The 20,158-nt window shown below is 42.0% G+C and overlaps 1 long non-coding RNA gene across 1 annotated transcript; it reads left to right on the top strand.

Moving 5' to 3' along the window:
* Nucleotides 1-5,190: 5,190 nt before the first annotated feature.
* LOC116279705 (uncharacterized) lies at nucleotides 5,191-14,559 on the top strand. Its single transcript, XR_012064836.1, has 3 exons — nucleotides 5,191-5,270; nucleotides 8,351-8,403; nucleotides 14,466-14,559. It is a non-coding gene; the product is annotated as an uncharacterized lncRNA (long non-coding RNA).
* The last annotated feature ends 5,599 nt before the right edge of the window (nucleotides 14,560-20,158 follow it).

Here is a 20,158-nt window from a genome sequence, read left to right as displayed (position 1 = left end):
TGGGGAAACTGCCACACAGAATTGGGCAGCAGGAGGGCTCAAAGGTTGTGCATCCTTTTGTGCTGAGTGGGTGGGGTGGGATGGGAGCCACAGAGGCCTGGTCCTACCCTCTTGGTCTTCTGTCACACTGGCCTCTGTGACCTTGAATAAAGGGACATGGGACTTCCCTGAGTTAGACGGCAACTGTGAGTGAATTGCTGGGCCTGGCTTGTGAGAGATTGGTAGGAGAGAGTCCCAAGAGTGAGGGACAAATTGTTTGGTAAGAGTGCGACTATAGCAGGAGCATAAACAAAGGTCCCATTACCTAGGACTCTGCAAGTGGCTTAGTGTCAGGTTGTAAGTTCTTCTACATTGTGATGTCCTCTAGACACCCCTAAACCCTTCACTGATAACTACAGTCTGGTCAGATGATGCTGTGGAGAAAGCCAAGGTGGGACAGAGCCTGTGATAGGAGCAGTGACGTGATGCACAAACAGACGTATATGTATAGATGCAAATATAGCAGAGGAAGGGACCCTTGTTGGGGAAAAAGGAAAGTACTCTGTAAGGTTAACGGCAAACTATTTTGACTCTTTCAGAACAGCCTCCTTCTCTAGGGAAGAAGCCCACTATGCCCAACTCCAGGTGGCAGGGTTGAAGTCTCGCCCCTCTCGACAAGTTTTCCCCTTGGGTATCCAAATGTTGGTGGAACAGCCAACCCATTAATCCAGCCAACTATTACTCTCACAGTGAATTATTTAAATATAAGAATCCACTGCCTTTCCCTGTCATCAAGCTTTGGTCCAGGCTATGGTAGTCCAACCAATATCTTTTAGTAACTTTGAGTCTCAAAAGAAGAAGGGCATTGTTGGTTCTTATGTTAAAATTGGTATGTAAACAAGTGTTAGGGAAGCAATTAATAACACATAAATAATAAGTATGAAGAAACCAAAGATATAATCTATTACTGTCTTCCCCTGGTACAGAAAGTAACTCTTACCAGAACAAGACTGTGCTCCAAATGTAAATTAATGTTTTTACCTCTGTAGACTGAAGACTGTTGGTAACTCCTAAAAGGCAAGAAAATAAAGCAGTAAAACTCTTACTGTGCTGTCTCTATATGGTACCTACCATGTATACCTGCACACCGTGTGCCCCTTCTGTTGGGCTGCCGGCGTTCCAATCCCTTTTATTGTGCCCTTCATTGCCCCCAGAGCCTCCTGCTCTCCTTCAGTCTGCTTAGCAATTACTATTACTGTTGATGATATTACCAGTTATTGAGAAAGAAGCAATACAATCCATGCTCTCCATTCATGTGGTCAGAGCCAGAGGCTGCAGGTTACCCCCTATATCCATTCCCTGTTCTTGTGACACTAATAAAGCACCCCCATTGTTATCTGGGAACCTAGGGGACAATTTGAATGTCCCTGCCTCCCTTTGCAGTTAAGCATGGCCACATGACTTCATTCAGGCCAATGGCTTGAGAAAAAACATGATGAGTCCATCCACCAGGTTGTGCCCTTAAAGGGAAGGTGTATCTGCCCCCTCCCCCATCACCCCCCCTTGCTTTGCCCCTTCTCCTTTCCATGTAGAGGTCCCTCTTGGACCAGGTGCAAGAAAGCAATCGGCCAGAGATGCAAAGAAGGAAAATCCAGGGTACGTGGGTTTCTGACACCAGCACCCAGTGTCATAAGTTCCCACACTTGTTTCACAGCACATTGTCTTAGAAATTTCTTCAGTGTCCCTATGCCAAAAGAAATGCCTAAAAATTCCATTTATTAAGTAGTTGTATGCAAACAATTTAATTCATATACTGAGGTCCTAACAACTTAGATGCCAACTGAAAAACTAAAACAAATAAATTGAAAGAAAAAGTACTCTCATTTCATTCTTAAATAACCTCCATCACTTACTAGCAAGATGTGCGCATCTGTTGGACCGTATGACTTCCCAGACCTTGGGATCAGATTGGACGCCGGTACTGTCTTTTACTTATATTTACTTATATCAGAGGAAATGATTACCACAATATGGGCAGCTTGAAATAACAGTTCTTACAGTTCTGAAGGCCAGAAGTTGGAAATAAGGAGAAAGCAGGGTTGCACTCCCTGCAGAGGCTCTAGGGGAGATTCTGTTCCTCGCCTCTCCTGGCATCTGGTGGTTTCCTGGACTTGCAGGTGTATCACTCTGTTCTCTGCCTCTGTGGTCACATTTCCTTCTCCTCTTCTTTGTGCCTTGTCTCTCCTCCATGTGTCTTTTATCAGGACACCTGCCATTGGACTGGGGGCCCACCGTTGGTTGAAATTCAGATATAGACTGAGCTGTCGGTCAACTTTATGCCAGTGAAATATTTACTCCTGTCTTACATATGTTGGCAGCAGCTGGTACTAAAATCATGGACAGTTTAATAACAAATCTCATGAGGCATCTCTGAAGAAAGAGCAAAGAGAACTGGCCAATGGACCAGGCAGCAAGGGACAGTCAGGCTGGCCTCAATTGCATGGGAGCTGGAACTGTCATCTCAGGTTGAGGGCGGGTAACGAGTTGGGGGAGAGGAGCCCATCTCTGGTATAGAGACTTGTCCTCAGTCTAAGGAAGGCTTGTCCTCAGCAGTATGTATTCCACCCAGCTTTGGTCTGGACCTACAATTGTGCAAAGCAACCGGAGTCTCTGGATGTGGGGAGAAGAGATGAGACACAAGCAGACAGCCTCCAGAAAACTGAAGGAGAGGGGGGTAGGAATCTGTGACTAGGCATCGATCCAGGGGAGAGCAGTTACTCACGGCCATGTTCTATTTTTTTTTTCTTACTTAAATGAATGTTATCAACTTTGGTTTTGATTTTAGAAAGCAGGTTAGATCCTTGAATTCTCTCGAAGTATTCTTTGCTCCTCTTCACCTACCTGCCCCCTCAACCAGGATGTGAGTCAGAGAGACTAACTTGAGAAGGTGACATTTCCCAATGTGGTGCTTCTACCAGTGGACGCCTTCTTCCCTTTCCTCCCTCCCAAAGCTCTTTTCGGCTGCTGGACTGGCCTTGTGGTCAGAGTAGGTGGCAACCACCAGCTGGAAAGATCCCTGACCTCCAAAGTCCCTGGGCAGTGCCAACAGCACTGCTATTAGAGAAGGCCATTCCAGAATCTTGGTGTTCCCTTTTTAAAATGCAAATGCCTGTGAAAAAGAGGATAAAGTCATTTACCCAGTACAAGACTTCTCTTTGGATGTAGTCCTACTTTACAAAGGAATTGTGTAACAATATGAATGAGGTTATCAGAGGCTTCTCTGCCTGAGGGCCAGTGCGCCAGCTCTCTCTCCTCCACTCTCTACCAAAAAGACTCCTTGGGAATAAATAGAGCATTCCTGATGGAGGTAAAGGGACCTGGGAGAGGATGAAAGCAAAAAGCAAACAAAAGGCCTTCACTCTGGGACTTTACTCAGGGCTGGCTTGTTTGGCTAATTTTGTTGTTGTTTGCCCTCTTTAGGACAATGAGCAAGAAAGAGCTCTTCCCCCAACAGTGAGAGACAGGTAATTAGTAACAAATATTAACTAGTATATATAAAATAAACACCAAGTTTCTTCTGTATGGCACAGGGAACTATATTTAATATACTGTAGTCACCTATAATGAAAATAAATGACTAAAACATTATGCTGTACACCAGAAATTGACACAGCATTGTAAACTGACTGTACTTCAATAAAAAAAGAAGAAAAAGAAGTCAAGTCCACATTCACTGCTAGCTCTGTCTAAAAGAGAATTAATAAAACAGCCACGTTTAGGCTAACAGATTGCTTCCTTTTATGTTTGCCCTTAAAATGGTCAACTGACTTGTCTGACTGGTTGCTACTCACAGCTCCAGGCCCATTGTTAAAATAAAGCTATTAATTGTACTGTTTCTGCTTTATTCCAGTAATCAAAAGTAATAATCACACTTGGTTTCTGAGTTGTTCTCCAGGGAGAAGGTCATAGAACTGTAACCTTACAAAATGGCCTGAATTACCAAGAAGACCATGCCTTGGGTGCTTACAAGATAAAGAGATCGAAGAAGTGACAACCGGTAGCCTCTATAGAATTAGTCCTGGAGGCATCAGGACACCACTCTCAAGTCTTATGAAGGGAAAATTATTCTGTTGATTGTTATCGATGATTTATTGTTTGAGCTCTGGCTATGTCATCACCCTACCCCATCCCCAAGGTGAGTTTGCAGTTTTGAAGGCACTAGCCTGCTGTGAGTCCTCTTTGCCTGGCAAAGTAATAAAGTTGTTTCTTTTCTTCTCTGCTCTAAGACCTGGTCTCTGACTTTCAATCTGGCCCACCAGGGACAAGGGCTGATCTTCTGGCAACACATCCAATGGCAGTGAGACTGTAGGAGGCTGTAGGAGAGTGTTCTAGCTCAGGAGCTAGATACCCTGAGCTCTGAGAACTTCCACAGCCACCAACTGCCTGTTCTATGGCCTTAGCAGGCCACAGTCTACTTTCTATGTCTCAGGTGTACATTACCGCAACGAGCTTACAGTAGGAATGGCTGTGCCCCTACCTGCCCCATTCCTACAGTGGTTCCCCGGGTGCTGTGTGCTTGGAAATGAGTGAGTAGCTGGGACTGGTGCCAGGAAAGGGCCCTAGATCAGACTCAGGTGAGTAGGTCAAAAAGGGATGAAGTGTGTGTGTGTGTGTGTGTGTGTGTGTGTGAGTAGGTCAAAAAGGGATGAAGTGTGTGTGTGTGTGTGTGTGTGTGCGTGTGTGTGTGTGTGTGTCTATCAATGCATTCACTTGACACATGTGAATTGGGTACCCAGGGTACGCCAGGCACTCTTAGACCTTTTGTATCTCTCCTCTGGGCCTGAGTATTTGCTGGACTCTGGCAGTGAGAGAGCATGAGGGCAGTCTTTGTTTTTACTTATTCCTTTGGGACATCCAGGCAGGCATTTCTGTCCTTATCATAAGACCAGAACCTACACGTGGCCTGGGGACAGGGAGCAGCCCGGCCTGCCAGGAGCTCTGACTATCCTTTATGTCCTGTTCTATTAGAGAGGCTTTGCTCCAGGACAGCTAGTAACCAGTAACTGGCAGCAGCACCAGAAAGGGGACGGGGAATTTGGGGCTGGCAGGGGAGGGGAGATGGCAGATGAAGTTCATTTGGCATCATCCTCCCACCTGGTCTCCACCTCTGCCTTCTGCTCCTCTTGACCTTGACCTTCTTGCTCACTCTGCAGGCTTCCTCCTCACTGACCTGTCAGCTGAGACGTGGTCCACTTCCCTCTTCCCCCATTTCTCATCTGCTCCAGCATGAGGTAATAATGACACATGACCGAGAAAAAAATTTCAAAGTGTTTTTTAATGAAAAAAGAGCATATTGCATTTGTCAAAACTCATAGAATGTACATCGGGAGTGAATCCTAATGTAAACTATGGACTTTGGTTGATAATAATGTGTCCGAGTTGGTTCATCGATTGTACCAAATATGCCACATTGATGAGAGATGTTGAGGGTAGGGAAGTATATATGTGTGGGTGTGGAGGGCTATGTGCAAACTTTCTGTGATTTCTGCTTAATTCTGCTGTGAACCTGAAATGGCTCTAAAAAATAGTCTATTAATTTAAAAAAGAAAAAGATCATATTAACAAGTAGGGATTTGGAGACAGATTTGGGGTGTGGTTTTAAGGCACTGCTGGAGTTTTATATAACACCCTATTCTGTTTCAGTTAGCCAAATTTCTGAAACTAGCATTTCCTTTTGAGAGACAGTAATCTCACTCACCCTCCTCACAGCCAAGAGTCAGAAAAAGCTCCCGGAGTGAGCAAAGCCTCCGAAGAATCGTGGACCCACTAGGATGGCCATCGCCCAAGGCAGAGCCTTGGCAGTGGTAAAGCCCTAAGAGTAAGGCTGCCTGTCTGGGGATCACCAGGCAGCAGACAGCGAAGGCAGGACCCGGGGGAAGGCCAGTGGCTCGGATACAGAGGGCAGGAGAGAGCTGGGAGGGTTGGTGGCACCACTGGGAGAAAGGTTGTAGTCTGGCAGAGTTTTGGAGCCTGTTTTTGAGATTCCAGAAGGTTTTTCTCGTTCTCCTCTGTCTCCAACACTGCTGGTTGAAATAGAGTGTTCCTGACAGTAAAGGAGGTTGGCAGGACCTAGGGAGAAAATCCATGGAAATGGTTCCAGGTGCCAGTTGGGCATTTTTACTTGGATTTTCCCATCCCCATTTAGCACCCCATTATTATACAGAAGATGCAATATGTAATGTGTATGTAATTTATTATCTGTAATAGAGTGGTAAAATACATTGTTTACCTGTATACGGCATGTATAATGAGAATTACCAGGCTCAGAACTACTTGAAAATCATTAAAAATTTTAATCCAAAGAATGTTACTTGAAATTTTAAGAAGTCTTGGGATATCAGAACTTGTATTTTATCTGAACCGAAGACTCAACCAGCATGCCTCAATTCTCAGAGACAAATGATGTAATTTAACAGATTTTTCAGCTGTTTGTGTTTCCTTGAGTCCTGGCTCTGGAATATGTTAGAATCCAGAAATCAAAGGGAAAAGGATAAGAGAAAAACCCAGTCAGAGATGCCCAGGAGGCGGACTGGTGTGTGGGCCTCATTTGGTCTTTTCTTTGCTCCCTGGAAAGTCAAAGAAAAGCCCTCCATTCTTACTAATCCATAATCATCAGGCCGAATCTACAGAACTCAAGCGGGAAGAACTACAAGCAAGAATGGGAATTTATTTCAACTCTACAAGCATTTAATGGGTGCCTTCAATGTGTTAAGTGCTGGAGTTACACAGATGAATAAGACCTAGCCCTGCCCTCAGGGAGTTTGCAACAGATTTAGGGAGAATAGAGCAGAGAAGAGAAAGAACACTAACAATTGCTGAGGATCTAATTCATTCATTCACCTAACAAAAATTCTAAGTGTCCATTGTGCACCAGATATTATTCTAGGTGCTGGGGATGCAGGAGGGAAAAGCCAGATGCGGGGCCCCTGGTCTTAATGGAGGTTTCATTCCAGTGGAGCAGACAAACATGCATTTTAAAAACGCCATGCTTACAGTATGGTGGATTCTCAAAAAGTTAAACATAAAATTACCACATGATCCAGCGATTCCACTTCTAGGTCTACACCCCAAAGAATGAAAGTAGAGATTAAAACAGATATTTATGTACCTGTTTTCATAGCAGCATTATTCACAATAGCAAAAAGGTGGAAACAACACAGTGTCTTTTGATGCATGAGTGGATAAACCAAATGTAGTATAGATATACAATGAAATATAATTCAGTCTTAAAAAGAAATGAAGTTCTGACACAGGCTACAACATGGATGAACCTTGAAAACACTCTGCTAAGTGAAATGAGCCAGACACAAAAGGACAAATATTATATAATTTCACTTTATATGAGATACCTAGAATATGAAAATTCATAGAGACAGAATGTGTAATAGAGGCTACCAGGGGCTGGAGGGAGGGGTAATGGAGAGCTACTGTTTAATGAGTAGAGAGATTCAGTTTGGGAAGATAAAAAGTCCTGGAAATGGATAGTGGGGATTCTTGTGCAATGCTGTGAATGTGCTTAATGCCACTGAATTGTGTACTTAAAAATGGTTGAAATGGTAAATTTTATATTGTCTATTTTACCACAATAAATAAACTAACAAAGAAACAAAAAATGTCATGCTGATAAGAAGGGCAAGAGATGACTGGGTATGGATGTTAGTCTGGGTGGTCACAGATGGCCTTCCTGAGGAGGTGCCATCCCAGCTAAGATCTGAGCATCAAGAATAAGCACGAAGTGGGCAATCAGAGGGAAAAGCATACCTAGGAGATGGAAGCAACCATTGTGTTTCTAAGCTCTTAGGCATGTATGCGCATTCTCCCTTAGAGTTACTTATGCACTTAAGCAGGAGGATAACGACTGAAATAGAGGCAGGTTTAAGAATACAGAGAAGGAGGAAATACATTCTGACTCAGAAAACTTGAGATGGATTTATGGAGGTAGCATTTTACTTGGGACTTAAGCCATAGGTAGAGAGAAATTCATGGGGAGAAAGGCTAAAAAAATGTCCTACATGGAAGGAGGAGTATGAGCAAAGACTCAAGGAGTTTGGATTTTTTTTTTTTTAAAGAAAGATTTAATTTGAAGGCTGTAGAAAAATGTAGAGCTATGCTTTTCACAATGGAGTGCTAGGGACCAGGGATGTATGTATGAGCCATGGAGCAACTGTCATCCCGGAGGTCAATTTTGCTCAAACTACTTAGCTTTTCACACAATTTTATCTAAAATTTTTAAAGTTGAAAATTACACTGTTATGTCACAATAAACAGTTGTATTATGGAATATAATGGAGTATTTATATACATTTTACAGGTATTTCAGCTTTCAGATGGCTGCTTGGCTGCACACTAGACTGTTGTCCATATGTACGTATATACCTACTTTCCTCTATGATTAGGGAACATTTCACTGAAAAAATTTGAGAATGACTGAATTGTAGATGGTATCCTTACATAGACAGTCATCAATTAATTCATGAAACTTTCCCACATGACACGGTGCCATGGTCCCTCTTCCTTCTCCTGTCCCTGGACACTGGCTGTAACAAAGGCTGCCTTTGTTGCAGTTTTCACCAGGGCCCGCACTGACTATGGGGAAGGTGGTGGAAGCAATCTGTCATCATTTTGCCCACTCAGTGACATTCCACACAGCAGCATTACGCAGGCCCCTAGCCACCAGCTTCCCTACCCCAGGGCTCCTAATCCAGGCTATAGTCAGAGAACTTTGCTCTTCCCCCTCATCGTCTCATCCCACAACAAAACTCCCATTATGGGGTGAACAATCCTGGTTTTGCCAAGTGGCTAGTTAGTGGGGTAAGCTGCCTGTAGTGTGGCAATGGTTATAATGACTGGTGCCTGGGATGGGGTTTACCCTGATGCCTTCAAGGGCAGGCGGGTAATGGTGTGTGATGTAGGGGCTGTGCCACAATTGGGCGGCTTGGGAGGGCCAATGGTAAATTGAGGATCAGCAGAAAACCTGCCTATAAGAATTTAAATTTGATTCAAAGTGCTAGTGGTTGCAGCTTGCAGCTCTGGATTAAAGTGTCAATCTCTTTAAAGAGAGCAAGAAAGTGTTTAAAATCCTGCTCAGAATCAGATCAGTAAGAGAAAAGGACATAGCTCTGTTTCATTAACCCGAGTTTGTTTTTCTGAGAGGAGGGGCTGTATGAGAGGAGAATGTGTATGGAGGAACTTCCTGGTAGGGACTTCACTGAGAATCCTGTTAGGGCTAACGAGGTTTCCTTTGAAAAAGGTGATTCTCCTGCAAGAAAAGTTGCCAAGGGCATTTAGGTTAAACCTTGTTCTAACTCAGGCAGTGAAAGGCAGCCCTGCCAGCCCACCGGCCATCATGATTCTCAAAGTTTAGAGCTGTTACATGTATGAACAGACGCAAAACAGGAAGGAAAAAGCTTTAGAGCTGGTATCGGTGATTTTCTTGTTGCGTCTGGGACTAGAAATAGAAAATAGTCCTTGTTGTTTTTTCTGGAAACAAGAGAGCCTAACCCTGATAAGACCAGCTGACAGATAAGAGAGATTTATGGAATTTAGCTGGGTCAGTAGCCTCAGGGGTAAACTTTCAGATTTTTAAGGGTTTAGAATACGATTTATGTCACAAGGTCAGTGAATGGTAATCTCTAGCTATAGATAGATAAAATACTACTTGTATAACATAGATCTTATTCTTTCTAAGAATTCATAAACAAGGAAAAATAATGATAAAGATTTAAAAGACACAGACACTAAAAATAAAATTAGTTGAGCATTTCCCCTCTACCAGGCACTGTTGTGACCTTTATAACAATCCTTAGAAGGAAGTAATTATCCCCGTTTTACAGATGAGGACACTCGGGTCAGAGAGGTAAAGAAATTTGTCCAAGTCACCCTTTCATCCAACCAGTAAATGACTCTAGGGACCATGGCCTTTCTACTTGGATTTTTATGGGAAAAAAACCCCAGTGTGGATGGAGTAGATATTCAGGGCTCTGGGATTTTAGTCAGAAAGGCTTGGGAAGAAGCCTGGCCCAGGCTGGATCTATGTTGGTCTCACAGTATGATGATCCATGTTCTGACCCAAAGTTGGAGTAGGGAAGAGATTGCTGTCTCACTTCTGGTTGCCTACCTGGTAAAGAGCAAGCCGTGGAGCAGGAACTTGAAGGTTCTTTGTTGTCTATTTCCTGGCTAGTTCTAGTCCATCTCCCCCTTCATCATCATGTGCTCATCAGTCTACCCACCCCTAGGGAGGTGTGTAGCTTCTCTAGACTCCGTGCTGGGCCCTCACTGTTTCCCTTTGCTGGGTGTACCCCGAGTCTGCTTAACTGACACATTCCTACTCATTTAAATAAACTCAGTTTGGGACATCTCCTCTGTGAGCATATTGTGGTCCTTACCCCTTCATTTCCCATCTACCAGAATTAGTCACTCCCTTGTCTCTGTCCTCAGAGCCTGGTTTCATAATTTTGCCAGAGGCATTATTGCCTTGTACCACAATGTGTGTGGGAGACTCATGCCATCTTAAGAGAGCTGTTATTTATTTTTAAATACTTCTGAATATACAGTGCTATTTTATGTGTTTATCACCCAGTTTAGGCTCTAACCAAAAGTTTCTGGACTCTAATCAAGAATGCATAATCGGAGGCAAAGAACTTCTGTTATTCACATCTCCATCAATATGAGTACTTTGCCAATTAGCATAGTTTGTGTCAGAACTTTTTTTTTTGTTGGTGAAACTGATCAACATGATGAAAGTCAGAAGTGAGATCTCCTTGGTGAATATAAAGATATTCAAAAGAAGTGCATTAGACCCTCTACTCTTGCACGAATAGGATATACATGTTCAGCTAGAATTATAACCTGTATCCTTAGGATGATGCCTAAGGTAAGCCTTTACTTGGCCTTGGGTCTAGCCATGAACTCAAGGATTCTGGTTGCCCCATTCTGACTCTGCTGGGAACAGAATCCTACCTCTGGAATCCTGGCAATTGTTTTGAGAGAAACTTGCATGCAAGGTTATATACTCTCCTTTTTAATAAGTGTCTGTAGGTGTAGCCAAATTTGGCCGGTGGCTTACTTTGATCATAACTGAGTAACACAGTTGTAGAGGAGAGTAGCTGACACTGCTGATTCCTGTGGCTCCCATTTAAGCATCAGTAATCTTGCTCAGGTCAGTTTGCAAGATCTGCTGATTCTAGTGTGAGTTTCTCAAGGGCAGAAACTTACTAATCTACATAAATACTGTGAAATCTTGGAAAGTGAAAGTCATCTGGGAGATGAAGTTTAGATGCTAAAATACGAGCATTTCAGGGAAAAATGGCAGAACATAATGGAACTGAGAAAATGCAGGACCCATGATTGAAGGGGAGCTCTCTCCCCATTGTCTGGTCCTGAACTGCAGACCCAGTGACTGAGGACCCAAGCAGCCTCTAAGGACACACCTTACAAACTCACAACTAAGACCCATAAAGACCATAATCTCTGAACTAAGCAAATAAATTACTGGGGTACTCTTGAAGCAGGGCTACCTGCTCAGAATCACCCTGGATGCTTGTTGCAAATGCAAATTCCTCATCACATTTGAGACCTCCTGAATCGGCACTTGTCCCTATGGGATCCAGGCGTCTCAATTTTTAACAGGTTTTTCAGAGGTTCTTATCTATTTAATAAAGATGAACTTAGCAACTATTAAAGGGAAATAAAGAAGCACTACTGCATTAAAGAGTCACACTGACTGTAAAAATGCATCTCAATTTGGAAATATTAAAATGTGGGTGAAATGCACATCTTAGAATAAAGGCAAAATAGTATCGTATCTTCCTAGATAATAGATCTGTATTTTTAACCAGGCCCTCACTGCCTAACAGAAGATGAGATAAATGTGAGGTTTCTTTTTCTATCCAGGAGCAAGCCAAAGGGAGATGTTTGGGGGCTGGGAAGTCTCTCTAGGGCCCCTCAAATTACATTAAGCTGGTTTTATCTTTGAGTTGCAGACTCCTTTTGCCCTGCACCCCATGTCGTTAGACAAGAAGGAGCTCTCTTCATTTTGAGGTTTAAATATTGAGGCATAGAATCAGAGTAAACAACCCTGCCAAAGCCCCCATTCTAAGAAAGTCAGTGGTGAGGCACAAGCAGTGTTCTGACTCTTGATGAAGCCACAAGGCCTCTCCTCCCCGTAGGCTCTAGCACAGAGTCTTTCAACAGATGAATTCTTGACCTAAAAATTTCTCTTTTTTCCTTTAAAATTCATACAGGCACGACAGACAGAGTAGAGCACTGAGTGCAAATAAATCTGTCCACCAACAGTTCTGACATCTCCTGCTTAGTTCCTCAGGGAAATCACAAGGGAAAATATCACAAGGGAAAATACAGTATTCTTTAGAAAATATTTCTTTGAAAAGCAGGGGAGGAATGGTGTACTTCCCCTTCACAAGCAAAACTTTTCGAAATTTCCAGTGTTTTAATTCTCCTGGTCAGTCAGTGGCATCTGTTGAGGATGTCCTCTGTGCTGAGAACTGAAATAGACTGTGGGAACGGTCAGATGAGGGTGCCAAAGAAGTAGAAAAATATGTTTCAGCCTCAAGAAACAGAAGTTCTAAATTGGAAGCTTGGGATTTGTAGATATTAACTACCATGTATAAAATAGATAAACGCCAAGTTTCTTCTGTATAGTACAGGGAACTATATTCAATACCTTGTAATGGCCTATAATGAAAAAAGAATATGAAAAGAAATATATATATGTATGTGTGTGTGTATATATATATATATATATATTTTATAAATGAATCACTATGCTGTGAACCCACCAGAAATTAACACAACATAAAAGGAAGGAAAGAAAGAAAGAAAGAAACGAAGTTCTAGCTCAGGAGATGGAAACAGCCCACAACTGAGATGCTTCCATCTCTAAGTGAAATTCTGGAAAGCATTTGTTCATATCTCTGTTTAGTAACCTGTCAGCAGCCGTGCCCCACAGTTGGGTGAAGTGAGCCATGGAAGAAACGTTGGAGGTGAGGTCTGAGTCAAGGGCTAGGGAGGATCACAGTGGGAACGGCATTCCAGGCTGAGTATTACAGACCCAGGTGAAGGCACATGGCGGGAAGAGTAAGCAGGTCAAAGGGCAGCAGATCAAAGGGCAGCAGGCAGCAGCAGGATCCCAGGTGGCGTGGATCACGCTCTTGGGGATCACTGAGACCTAATGCCTTCCTTCCCATCTTGTGCCACTCACCGGTTGGGTCATATTGGATAGATCACCTTCCAGAGCCTGTCTCCTTGATTATAAAAATGGGATAATTAGATCTGCCTCATAGAGTTGCTTTCAGAATGAAAATAATGTGCAATGCCTGGTGGACGGTAGACGTTAAATAAATGGGCAATCTGCCTTCGGAGTAGAGAATTATTAAACGTGAAGCTGGTGAAATGAGAGAAGGAGCTGAGGTCACTGGCAAAAGGAAAGGGAACTCCAAGAACCTCAAATGTTTAAACTTTGTCATACTTTTCAGATATTGAGCTCTGAAAAAACTTTGAAAAAACAAAAACATGACATGCTGTTGACCACAACACAGGTAGAAATCCTGAGCAGTCAAAATCATGGACAAAGGCAGGTTTCAACTAATAAGCTGACCCTAATACTGTGGCCACAGACTCTAAGCTGTAAGTATAATTAGAAAGCAAAGATGAAAAAGACCCCTAAAGTCAATAAAAATACCTACATTATTATTTAAGCAGGTGATTTCTAATGACAGACAGCACATTAAGAAAAAAAAATCTCATCTGACTTGGACTTTATGTGTTAGGGCCCAGTGTACTTTGGATACTATCTGTGATCCTTTTTTCAGGTGGAGGGGAAAAGGAGGCTTTGTCTTTCAGCTTCCCGCCTCTGTTTTGTAGAGAGCTCTATCAGTCTGAGAAGCAGATGTCACATTCAAATTTGGATGATTTGGAAAGGGTTTATTTTAGAGTGACTATTTGCAGGAATGTGGGCATAGAAGAAGCGGAAGAGATAGTGCAGTGGCCCAGGGCTGCGACCAGAAGAACTGTTTCCAACCCTGGGCCTGAGGCTTTGAGGGGAGAAGAGAGTCATGTAGGAGCAAACTGCTTTGAGAGAAGATGCAATCTTCGATTGAGGGATACAATCAGCCAGGGATGGCCTTGCAGGAAAAGAGCCAGGGGTAAAAATATTGAAGGGTAGCAGAATATGCCTCCTTGGCATAAGGATTATTTTGAGCTGATTATTCTGAGAAACAGCAGACACAGAAGAAATAGAAATTACCCTTTTGTAAGAAACATTTGTATTTATAAAGGAACTCTCCATTGTAAGGGTGTCTCTATTAGGAAGAGAAGGATGACTCTGACGCGCAAGAGAACGTTATCAATGGAGAAGGTACTTGTTTAAATCTGTATAACAAACCGTACTGTTTACCTTCCTTTTCCAGGTAACCCCCTAGAACTGGACTCCTCCCACACCTTTCTTTCGTCTTTAGCTGAAGTTTGAGCTAGAGTTTAAAGCCACCTCGGAGAGTTACTCCTTTTTCACAAGGTATCTCACCCATATACACGATGTATACAAGTTAATAAACTTGTTTGTTTCTTCTCTTTTTAATCTATCTTTTATTATAGGGGTCTTGGCTAAGAACTCAGAAGGTTAGAGAAAGTCAAAGCCTCAAATATGAACTTTGGGGGAGTGGGACACAATTCAATCCACAACAGCTGGCCACAGGGTTTTATACCAGTAAACTCTTTAGATGGTTTTTATGAACATGTAGGTAACTGGAATAGCTCACAGGATGTTCAGAATCTCTCATTTTAATTTGATAGCTCATCACATTATTCCAAACACCTTTTTCTGGTGTTGGATGTCCACTTCTACCCCTCTGACCACAGGGCCCTTGAGATACAGAGACTCTGACCTGAGTCATTGATTTCTAGTGAACTTCATTGTAATCTAGAGCTTCATTCAATCCTGTGAGTAACTTTCTATTCTTATACAGTGGCATGGGTCAACAAGTTTCCTTTTTACTGAATTTAATTTGAGTTGGGTTTCTGCCATTTGTGTCCCCAGCTTCTGACTAGTCCTGACTAGGGATAGAGGGCATTTATTTGTGAGAATTTTGTTCCAGTTACCCAGGGGCAGGAAAAAATGAGATATGTCAATTGAGATTTGAGGCTAGTTTTCTAAAACAGCAACCAGCCTATCCTTATCCCTAGCAGATGTGTTCACCCCTTGAGAGATCAACATAGCTGGGGAGGGACACAGGGCCTCTGTTTAGTGACCGCTGCAGCCAGTCATGATGCTTCTCAACAATGACCTTTAGAAAGATGTCATGTGCAATTACACTGCTCACATTTGGCATTCACAGGATCACTGCAGCATCAGAGAAGGGTTAATCCTAGATCCCGCAGGCTGCTTGTTTCCCCACTCTGCTTTTTCCTGATGAGATGGGTGGGTTGCAGCCAGGAGGCTCTGGAGACAATAGTGGCTTCATCAACCCTCTAATAAAACGTCTTGAATTTGTTGCCTCAGAGGCTGCAGACAGCTACTGTGCTAAATTATTCACACTGACTTTTACTGGGTACCCTCCTCCCATTTCAATTACTTGGGATTTTTTATAGAAAATTGGCTGTGGGAATTTGACCATTCCAACTGCCTGGTAGTAATCTGGTCTGAATAGTAGACTCAGCATGGATCGATTCTGGGACAAGCCAGCACATTCGCAAAAGAATTTGTGAGGAGCTGCCCTCTGCTGCAGAGCAAGCTAGGAATCTGTTTATAAAAAATGATGCTATTTATTTGTGAGAATTTTGTGCTATTTACATAGTAGCAGGAAAAATTAGAAATGTCACTCTTCATCAAGATTTGAGGTCGGTTTTCTAAAATAGCAACCAGCCTTTTCATAAATGCTTTCACCACTGTCTAGTGGAGCTATGAAAATGCTTTTGAGAATCTGTATAATAATATAAAGAAATTTTGGTGTCCATGCACGAGCCATACACATAGTGGCTAAAAGCTTGGCTGGGTGCTTACTCTATGCCAGGTACTGTGCTCTGTTTATATTCATTAGCTCATTTAATCCTGTAATAATACAATGGGTAACAGCTGTGTGATCTCCATTTTGTAAATTAGGAAACTGATGCTCTGAGAGATTGATAGGGTGAATTTAACATAGCTTCTTTTTAAAAAAATTTTTTTAATTATTTTTTATTTTTATTTTTTAGAGGTAACTAGGTTTATTTATTTATTTATTTTTAGTGGAGATACTGGGGATTGAATCCAGAACCTTATGCATGCTAAGCAGAAACTCTACCACTGAGCTATACCCCCACCCCTGCCAATTTAATGTAGCTTTTAAGTGATGGTTTAATTTCAGAGTCTGATTCTTCATTCTTCTTAAAGCCAAAATGCTTTAAAGTTAGGTCACTTTTGAAGCAGAGAAAAATAAGTATTAAATTCTTTAATTCATTTGCTTACATGCCATAGTCAATACTAATTGTTTCTTGAATTTACTTTCATTAAGATAAATATAAGAAAATTATTTTGGAACCCCCAAACACATTGTGGTATGTTTCACATGTGGGCTCAGTCTTACTTAACTCACATCTACAGTGTTTACCTCCTGGTGTGAGAACTTGGGATGTCTAAACTTGAGGGCCTAAACTATGTATCTTAGGTTTTCAGACAAGTCTGGATGTCCATTAGGGTGGCAAGACTCACCTTTTAGGGTAGAGAGGGTCCTCTACACAAACTTGGCTCAAGGATGGGAGGCCAGCATCAGGAGAGAGCTCAATTACAACTTTTGGGATTTGCTCTTTTTCCTGGGCCAGAATCCTAGGGAGATGAAGTAGTAAAACTAAAAAGCCAGTAGCCTTTTCACTTGTCTCTATAGGAGCTTGAAAGCAGAAGACACTGCTGCACTTCAGTGAGGGGACTGCTGGAGCATGTGACACGGGAGATGTTGGAATGAGGCAGGTGGGCTCTGTCCTAGATCTGACTCTGAGAGGCAGCAGTCTCCAAAACAGAAGAGAAGGAACCAGCAGGTCACATGCTGCACCTACAGGAACTTGCAGAAGGGAATGGTACTTTCTATTCAAATAGTCAAGTCATCTCCAATCCCACACTCACTTAATACATCCAGGAACTCCTCAGCTACTTGGGAGAATTTTAAGGGAGCTAGATGCCTCAAAAATGTGAGTGGGTCAGGGTTACAGAAATACTATCCTGTTGCCATTAGTGAAATTCTGATGGTCGTGGGAAATACAGATCAATGCAAATTAAGAAAAAAAACTTAAAAAAAATTTTGAAGCTTTTTTTTTTTGAGAAGTATGCAGAGAAAGACAAGTAAAACTCTTTCTTAATTTGGCCTTGGATGGAAACCTTGGCTCTTCAAAGATCTCATTTGATACAGCTTTCTTCTTCTCCACGACTTGACTAAAGTTAGGTCATAGGAACAGAACAGGAAGTTTTTACCTTAGCTATGAATAGACAGATCTTTAGAAGTGTGCTCAGTTCATTACAAAGAAATGTGGTTAGTGAGTATCTCAATGTTAATGGAAGGATCACAGATATCCAATAGCTCATTGAGCAGCTATTAATCTGAAAACACACATAAACTAAGTCCATCAGCATCATGCTCAGCATCTTACTAGATCAAACTATCTAAAAATAAATTGATCATGCTCTATACTATCAATCAAATACCACATTCTGGAGAAGCGACATAAAAAATGCACTTCAAATGGCCCTAAGTAATGGTACTCTTGACGTTGAGTTCTCTCAGTATTCAACTCACTTCCTCAGCTCTCACCACTGTGACTTTTCATCATGCACAATTCAAAGAGACTTGGGCTCCAGTGGGTTATCATTAGCAGGTAATTGTCTTCTTAGGACTTTAATTAACTTTCATTCTTATTGTGATCAAATGCTGGAGAGGGGTTTTATTTTTCCAAATATATTTAGCATGAGCCAGACACGGTAAATCAGGACATGGAAGTAAGAAAACAGGAATTCTGTCCTGTATAGTGTGTGTTCTGGAGCACCTGAGGCAATTTAGAGTCTTACAAGTACCTTATTTTAGTGCTTCCAGGACACTTTGGGAGAAAATTCTAATCAAGATCTCAATGTCAAAATTTCAAAATGGAACTACAAATTTATGATACTGTGGCAAAAGATTCATCGATATTTCAGCTTCTTAGGCTGTTTAATTTTCCTGTTTAATGGGAAGAGAACATAAACTGTCTTTGTCAACAAGGAGACTTTAGGGCTTATGTAATAATGGAAACTAAAAATTCAGAGCAGACAGATCTAAAGCAATAGAAAAGTTCCACTTAAACTTGGTCTCCAGTAGTTTCCATCTCTAGGGTGAATAAAGGAAAAAAACAACTGTCAACACTGGGCTCCCCCTACTGCCCCCAGGACATGTGGTTTTACAAAGCCTCTGGTAAACTAGGTCATTACAAATTGATTATTGATACTCATATGAAAGTCTGCCAATTTTCCGCCTTCTTTTTATATTTTGAAACTTATATGTTCAGTGAAAACAGCCTAAATTGGATGTTATAATGAGTAGTGTTTTTGAGCACCAGAATTCCTTTGAGCTATGTCTCACCCAATCTCAGGCCATGGTGTTTGGTGAAAAGCTCCCAATCTTGTATTCCTGGGGGTGTTATGTGTGTGTGTTAGTTATCTATTGCTGTATAACAAACAACCTAACTTAATGGCGTAAAACAACCAACAATATCTGGTAGCTTCTATGGGTCAGGAATTTGAGTGTAGCCTTTCTGTCTGTCTTGCCCTTAAGATTTCTCACGAAAATGCTATAAGGTGTTAGTTAGTGTTGAAATCATCTTAAGGCTCAAATGAGGGGAGATCTCCTAAGCTCACCCACATGGCAGTTGACAGGTGTTGAGTTCTTGCTGTCCTTGGACAGAGCCATCAATTTCTTGCTACGTAGCTCTCTTCATAGAGCAGTTCACAGTATGGCAGGATGAGTGAGGCAGAAGTCGCAGTCTTTTTGTAGCATAATCTCGGAAATGATAACATCACTTTTGCTGAATTCTATTCATTAGAAGTGAGTCCAGCCTATACTCAAGAAGGGGAGAATACATGAGGTCAGGAAAACCAGGAGACAGGAACCAGTGGAGGCCATCTTAGAGGCCGTCTACCACAGGCTGTGCTGACAAGCCCGGGAAATTATCTGGAGTGTTCCATTTCTCTGGCTGCAATGATTGGCTCATGGATGGATACCTGATCCAAGTCAGGTCAATGAGACTTAACCTTGGAATTTTGGCCAGAACTCTTGGAAAAGAGACATTATCTCTCCACTGGAGTTTGTAGGGTATCAGCCTGGACCTTCAGTGGCTGGCTCTGTCACTGTCTAGGGAAAGCATCTTGAAAATAAGGCCAACATAGAGAAAAATATAACCCAAAGAAGAAAGTAAAATATTACTGGTGTCATTATTTTAATACCTTGATCCACATGTATTTAAAGGCAATTCTATCCCTAAATTTTCTGTTATATGACCCAATAGAAAGCTTCTCTTTTTTGCTTAAGCCACTTTGAACTGGGCTTTTGTCATTTGTTGCTAAAGCTACTGATAGACAGATACACTGTAAAAATATATTATATTCAAAAAAATCTTTGTCTGGTCAAAAAGAATCAGCAAGATCTTAGCGTTGGGCAGTGATGGTACACCAAATCACTTCTTATTTGTAGTAAACTATTTGCTCAGTACCTTAATTTACTGGACCTGGACAAATGAGAGCATTTCAACTCACTTGTCCTAAGTCCTTGTCATCACAGCAGCAGGTAGAGTTGTTCTCTGTTGACTTTCAGATGCTGGCTGGCTCCTTGTGTCTGACTGAACTTTGAGAAGTAGTGCTACTCTAAATCAGTGTTTCTCAATCAGGGGTGTTTGGCAATGTCTGGAGACATTTTTGGTTGTTATAGCTAAGGAAGGAGATGTGCTACTGTCATCTAATGAGTAGAGGTCAAGGATGCTGCTAAACTTTTGACAACGTACAGGACTGCCACTTCCCCACACACAAAAAGAATTATCTCACCCCAAATCTCCATAGAGTTGAGGTTGAGAAAGCCTGTCGTAAACTATCTGTGGGTAACTTAGCAAATTATAG

Source organism: Vicugna pacos, chromosome 3 (assembly GCF_048564905.1).
Source record: "Vicugna pacos chromosome 3, VicPac4, whole genome shotgun sequence".
NCBI lineage: Eukaryota > Metazoa > Chordata > Mammalia > Artiodactyla > Camelidae > Vicugna > Vicugna pacos.
This window is presented reverse-complemented; position numbering and strand designations above follow the sequence as displayed.